The 5,978-nt window shown below is 38.2% G+C and overlaps 1 long non-coding RNA gene across 1 annotated transcript; it reads left to right on the plus strand.

Moving 5' to 3' along the window:
* The first annotated feature begins 3,340 nt into the window (after window positions 1-3,340).
* LOC121753043 lies at window positions 3,341-5,624 on the plus strand. Its single transcript, XR_006040334.1, has 2 exons — window positions 3,341-4,040; window positions 5,398-5,624. It is a non-coding gene; the product is annotated as an uncharacterized LOC121753043 (long non-coding RNA).
* The last annotated feature ends 354 nt before the right edge of the window (window positions 5,625-5,978 follow it).

Genomic DNA, 5,978 nt, shown 5'->3' on the forward strand with positions numbered 1-5,978 from the left:
CAAGCTATTCCCATTTGTTTCGAGATATGGTCGAGTTGTGTTATTTTCCCCTTTTTTTCCCCGCTTCTTTAATCCTCCCCTAGTCGCGATCAACCGTGTTTTCTACCCTTAGAAAATGCGGGCGTGACAAAGTGGTATCAGAGCAATTTTTCGTTCCGCTCTGGACCCGAGAGTCTTTTTCAGTCTTAGTCTAGACTTGTTTCGCTAGACTAAAATAATAAGTAAAATAAAATAAAAGAAGATAAAATAATAATTGTGTATTGAAGGCTCAACATCCCGCTTCGCCACGCTCAACCGTGAAAGAGGTAATTTATTTTTATGAGAATTTTTATGCGAAAGTGTTGGAGAAAGGAAGATGAGAAAAATTTTGAGAATGAAAGAGGAGAAAAATGTTTATACGAACAACGAAGTAAAATCTTTCCGTGAGGGATTTGTTTCAAATTGAGAAGTGTAATTTCTGATGTTTGTGGAAAGAGCGAGTTGTGAAGAGGAATGATGGAGTGTTTTACATGAAAGGTGAAATTTGATGAGTTGTTTTGAGAATGTTGAAATTGTTGAAAAAAAAAAGTGAGTCATTTAAAAATATTTGTTTCAAACATATATGTGAAGTGCATGAGTATTTTGTTTGAAATGCAAATGTGTTATGAGGTTATACTTGATTATGTTGAAGTATGAATGGTGTGAAATACGATGGATGTTGAGATATGAGATGATAAAATATGTTGTGAACTTAGAGTTCCTAAGATGTAGGCCTAGTTGACCACGCTGACCGTAGTTCTAATATGAAACTCACCTATTGCTTTCCCGAGCGATGAATACGAACTAGAATGGAAAGTGGGGATAAATTTCTAAATTATCGAGATATGAGACGAGAGGAGCGAGATTGAGGATGGAGACCGGTGGACCATGAAACTTTTTCTCTTTCTTGGAACTACGCAAAACTTTAGAGCAAGCTATGTGTGAACCATTTTATCTATAGTTAGATAATTAGTATTTCCTATCGTTTTCCCTAAATGATAAGAACAACAAGAATATGATTAAGACCTAAGAAGAGAAGGATAGTGAGGACTAAATGAAGTTTCAAATGTGCAAGGGATCGAGACAAGAAGATTTGTTAGACGGTGTATCCATGCAACGACGAGAGATCGTAATCAAAATGTAAATTAGTATAGTCTATCTTGCGCGATTTCCTAAAAGTAGCAACACGATGGAGACGACCTTTATAGCAGGCAGAGAAGCACACAGATGATTAAAATGTTTTAAGAGAATGATTGTTATAATATGCAAGAATATTAAGAAGGTATGGCTTTTGACTGACTACAATTATTTTGTTGTAATGACGTGATGAATATCAACTTGGAATCCACGGTTTCTTAGAACGATGTTACCATGTTCGGCCTCAGAAAGACGAGCGAGCGAGTGCGACCTTCGTAGCTAGAATGAACGATTTTAAATCAACAGTACTTAATTAGATTCTAAGTTCTTTTTGATACGTATTGAATAACCGTAAGCCCTTGTCTATTTAAACACCTTGGTTGACTCATGTTTTGCAAGTATTGCCCATTATTTCTTTTCTATATCGAGTCATGACTCACTTTCATTTCTAGAAAATTGGTGCTTACCTCTGTATCTTTGGACATCTTTATTAGTAGTCTTCTTTGATTCGTCTTTCGTAAGGAAAATATTTTGACCTTATGAGCTTCTGTCATTAAACTTCATTCCTAAAGTTGTTTGCAGTTATGACCTTCAGTATGATCACATCTCACATACATGTTTCTTCAAATGATGGAATATTCTTCTTGGAACTTTTGTACACCTTTTTATTTCGTAACTATGCATGCGGCAAGTTCTTTATTGCAGAAGTGAAATTCTTTTTAGCTCAGTTTCACTACATATATTGTTTCATGCTCAATGATTTTTCTTTCTGCAACACCAAGTTAAGGATATCGTGTTCTCTTTTGCCTTAACGTGTTTGATCTAGCTAATTTTCCTAAAAAGTTCACTTCTCGTTGATTGCAAACCTATGAATACATTGATGTGATTTCATTATTCAATAACATGATGTCGTCGAACCATGATTAGTGCTACTTTATGACATTTGTCTATGCTTCTAAATCCTCCCACGATTGACCATCTCATGTCATGACATGTTTGAACCATCATTCATTGATGCCGAATTTTGCAAATTTGATTTGACAATTGAAATATCTTATTTGGCAGCCTACTATGGAATTTGAGACTTAATTCATTTTCATCCTGTTTTTAAGACCTATCTCATATTTTTTCGAGCTGTCATCAGAAGTAAAGTCTCAAGCTTTATGAGTTTATCTGAAACCTTAATTCCCAAAATGAACATGATAAGTTCAATGGAACTAAGACCTTGCTTTATTTTTTCTTCTAACCAATTTTTGCAAGTTGGTGATGAGATCTAAAAGAGTCGAGCTAGAAATGTTGTTCTTGTTTTCTTGATTAATTCTACAGCCTTTCTGATTAAGACACTTTCAGCAGTGTTGCTACAATTTTGAAATCAGTTCATATCCAAGTAAGACTGTTTGATCAATTTTCGAGTTCTTGATACTAGACTTGGAGGAAAGGGTGAGGTTGAGCTTTTCGAATGCACACGGGGGAATAAGTTTCTATAATTAGACATGCGTAAAAGTGATACACCAACTAGAGGCATCGATATAACCAAAAACACAAGGTGTTAAATTTTCCGCTTTTATGTACCGCTTATAGCGAGCTGCTAAGGGATCGAACATTATGTTATACCTCTAGATATTAGATCTTGAGAAACAAAATGTGGTGAAAATGTTTTTACGACCAATAACCTTTTAGTGCTATACGGGATATCTATATAAGTGGTTGATTGATACGAGATTAACGAATGAGAGACGGAGTATTTACGAACAGAGGTATACAATAACATTATAGAGAAAATTTTGATAACTACCGTAAGAGAAAGGAAATGGAGCCCTACGATCGAGAGCAATAGAGCCCGTACTCATATTTTGAATTATAAAAAAAATCAATCAAGGCTATCATAAATTGGATTGTGCAAGAGCTGAGAAATAAATTCGTTGAAACCGCGAAAGTGATGTATGTGGAAACATCGTGAATACTTGGAAGTAGTTTGAGAATTGGATGACAAAAGGAATTTAGGGGATGATACTTTTTCAGTTATAATTATTAATTTTTAAGCGATACGAGGAATCTGCTTGGAAATTGGATTACAAGTTAATGGAGAAATATTTTATTCGAAGGACGTAAGCAAATTTCGGGGATGAAATTTTTGTTAAGATGGGTAGATTGTAATACCCCGACTTTTTCTATATATTTTTTTAGTTGAGCTCATAACGATATCGAATTTTACAAGCCAAATTTTCTTTCATTAAATCTTTTGTGTTTGGACTTGCCTATAAAAGAAGGATAAAGTCCAAATCAAATTATAATATTTGGGCACTATTTTTCTGTTCATAAAAAGCAGCCCAAAGAGATTTTTATTCACCACAATCCCACTTCTTTTCCGCTACAAACGTGATTCTGTTCCACTATCTACACTTTTAAATCCCACAATGAATCCCAACAATCTTGCTATCACATAATCTACTCCATTCACTTTTCTTGATTTCATCAATGGCGGCCGATTCATCATCTTCCGATGCCAAAGTCCACATAATTTACACAGAACAGCAGGGATGGACGACGGCACTACTCGGCTACCCGGCGAATCTCGAACAACAGCAACGGTGCAGAGGTGTAGCGAGAGAGAATGTTATTCTTGAATTGTAGGCGGAATCTGGTGGAGAGATTATCGGACTCCAAATGACAGGCGCTGTGTTTTGAGAGAGATTGGATGGAGGGAGAAGAGATGACGACGGAGGGGTCCACGGGCTCAGCGATGGCGGATAACAGCCGGTGAATACGGAGCCGAAGGCTGTCCGGTTTGGCAGCAGCTGCAGCGACTCACGGCGGCGCTGCGATGCGAGAGAACAGAGACGGGGCTTTAGGGTTTAGGGTATACTCCCTAAACTCCGTTCAAGGTATACTCCCTCCCAACTTCAATTCCTATTTAGTATATCATACACGAGCATGCCATACAGTTTAGAACTCGAATATCTACGAGAGCATATCACTTAAGAATCGAACCAATTTGAAAGAAAACAACACTGAAACCAACATCAAGCGAACTTTAATAATCGAATACCCGTTGTGATTAATCGAAAGGATGCGAAAGAAACATAACGTTGTAATAGACTTATTTTCGGGGTGCTTCGGGGCTGTAGCGGGATGAATCGAGTCTCTGCCTGACAGCAACCGGGCACGATGAGCATGGGTATGGACGGTCGACTACTCCTCGAACTGGACAGCGACAGCAGGCGCCTGACTCGGCGCTGTTGTTCGGCTGCAGTGACTCCAGGCGGTGAATCGGCGCTACCGCCGATGGTACAGCAGCGTGCGAGGGAGGGGCGAACAGAGGAAGCGACGGCAGCAGCGGTTGAATGCCGATTTCTCCCGAAGGACGGCAATGGTGGTGTCCGAAAGAAGTGAAGACGGTGACCGGTGTGCATATGATAAGGAGCCGACAGCGGTGGTGTCGGAATGGCCGGCGACATGAAGTGATTTTGAGAAGGCGACGAATTGGGGGTTTCTGCAATTTGGGGATTTTCCTCATTTGTGTTGAGAGAGAAAGAGAGCCGAGATGTGGAGGATATAAGTTTTGGGCTCCCTCTTTTAATTAATTTGGGCCACCTATTTTATTTTTGGTTTGGGCCTCACAAATTAAAATGGAGGAATAAGGTGGGCTAAGCAAATAATTATTTTGGGCCAGATTAATTAAATCCTTGGGCAGATAATTTAATCGTGGGGAATTATTTATTAAATTCTCAGAATAATTCGATGTACGAAATAAATATAATTGCAAAGGGAAATAGTTGTGATAATTTAATTATGAGCTTGTACAATTTTTGGGAATTTATTCCGACATCGTAGTGGGAAATACGAGGAGCCAACGGAGGAACTTTGGGCGGCCGTCGAAGTGGCTTTTGCCATGTATGGTTAATCGAATTCGGGTCTGACTAGGGAGTGAGTCCCTACTCAGGCTAGTGTACACCCCGTAGATCGTGCCCTATCTCTTTGAGTTGGCCGGTCTAGTGGCTTGGAATGTGGCCACATTCCTTGTCATGTATGTTCAGATATGGTATGGTGATGTTGATGATGTTGAGGTTGATGGTGATGATGATGTTGGTGAGGTGTTTTAGTGACTCGGGCACTTTCAAAGTTAAAACCTCGAGGTCACTCGTTAATGGCATGATAAATATTTATATTGAAAATGTTTTCGGCATGAGTTCACTAAGTGCATCAAGTACACAGCCCTGCATGTGTTTTTCCTATGTGCAGGTTGAGCGGTGACGAGCGCGGTGGGTGTTGAGCATGAAAGTGAAAAAGGTAGTAAATAAAATTATCTGAATATATTATGTCTTCATACATAATAGTATTCTACTCTCGAATGCTTCCGCTGAATGTTGTTTCTTTTGAGTTTATGTATTGTTGGGATATAATCCCTTTGAGTTGTCAATTGTTGAGGATACTCTGATTTTTATTTAAGCTATTCTCATTTGTTTCGAGCTATGGTCTAGTTGTGTTGTTTTCCTCTTTCTTCCCCGCTTCTTTAATTCTCCTCTAGTCGCGATCAACCGTGTTTTCTATCTTTAGAAATGCGGGCGTGACAGTCGGCGTGTATCCATTTTTATCTCTCTTTGGTCTCTTTGTAGGAGTTTTAATCCAAACGTCCCTTTTATGGATTCGACTTCTAATTACTATTGATGGTGTTGATCTATTACAAATCTAGAAGTATTTATAGGATATTTGTTGCTTGTTTGTGATTATCTATGCTTATATTTTACAACCTAAAATTCGTAATAGTAAGATTTTTATTTATTTTATTTTTTCATTTTAAAACAAAAAAAAACATCATTTTG

Source organism: Salvia splendens, chromosome 10 (genome assembly GCF_004379255.2).
Source record: "Salvia splendens isolate huo1 chromosome 10, SspV2, whole genome shotgun sequence".
NCBI classification, from domain to species: domain Eukaryota; kingdom Viridiplantae; phylum Streptophyta; class Magnoliopsida; order Lamiales; family Lamiaceae; genus Salvia; species Salvia splendens.